The sequence below is a fragment of the Arachis duranensis genome, chromosome 3, assembly GCF_000817695.3.
Source record: "Arachis duranensis cultivar V14167 chromosome 3, aradu.V14167.gnm2.J7QH, whole genome shotgun sequence".
In the NCBI taxonomy this organism is placed as follows: Eukaryota; Viridiplantae; Streptophyta; class Magnoliopsida; order Fabales; family Fabaceae; genus Arachis; species Arachis duranensis.
In genome coordinates this window covers 119,306,025-119,307,052 of record NC_029774.3, presented here as the reverse complement: position 1 = coordinate 119,307,052, position 1,028 = coordinate 119,306,025, and positions in this window count along the sequence as shown.

Below are 1,028 nucleotides of genomic sequence, written 5' to 3'. Positions count from 1 at the left end.
TAATCATGACCAGCTAGTCTTTCTAGCATTTGGTCTATGAATGGTAAAGGAAAATGATCCTTTCTGGTGGCTGTATTGAGCCTTCTGTAGTCAATACACATACGCCACCCTGTGACTGTTCTTGTAGGAACCAGTTCATTTTTTTCATTAGGAACCACTGTCATGCCTCCCTTTTTGGGGACAACTTGGACAGGGCTCACCCAGGGGCTATCAGAAATAGGATAAATAATCCCAGCCTCTAGTAATTTAGTGACCTCTTTCTGCACCACCTCCTTCATGGCTGGATTTAGCCGCCTTTATGGTTGGACCACTGGTTTGGCATTATCCTCCAATAGGATCTTGTGCATGCATCTTGCTGGGCTAATGCCCTTAAGATCACTTATGGACCACCCAAGAGCTGTCTTGTGTGTCCTTAGCACTTGAATCAGTGCTTCCTCTTCCTGTGGATTTAAATCAGAGCTTATAATCACTGGAAAAGTGTCACCCTCTCCCAGAAATGCATACTTCAGGGATGGTGGTAGTGGTTTGAGTTCAGGTTTGGGAGGCTTATCCTCCTCCTGAGGAATTTTTGAAAATTCCTTTGTTTCCTCTGTTTCTTCTTGATCAGGCTGAGCATCTTTGAAGATGTCCTCAAGCTCTGATTTTAGACTTTCAGTCATATTGATCTCTTCCACCAGAGAGTCAATAATGTCAGCGCCCATGCAGTCATTTGGTGTGTCTGGATGCTGCATAGCTTTTACAGCACTCAACTTGAACTCATCCTCATTGACTCTCAGGGTTACTTCCCCTTTTTGTACATCAATGAGGGTTCGTCTAGTTGCTAGGAAAGGTCTTCCTAGAATGAGAGTTGCACTCTTGTGCTCCTCCATTTCCAGCACCACAAAGTCAGTTGGAAAGGTAAATGGCCCAACCTTGACAATCATGTCCTCTATTATGCCTGATGAATATTTAATGGAGCCATCAGCAAGTTGGAGGCATATCCGGGTTGGTTTGACTTCTTCAGTCAACCCAAGCTTTCTGAGAGTGGA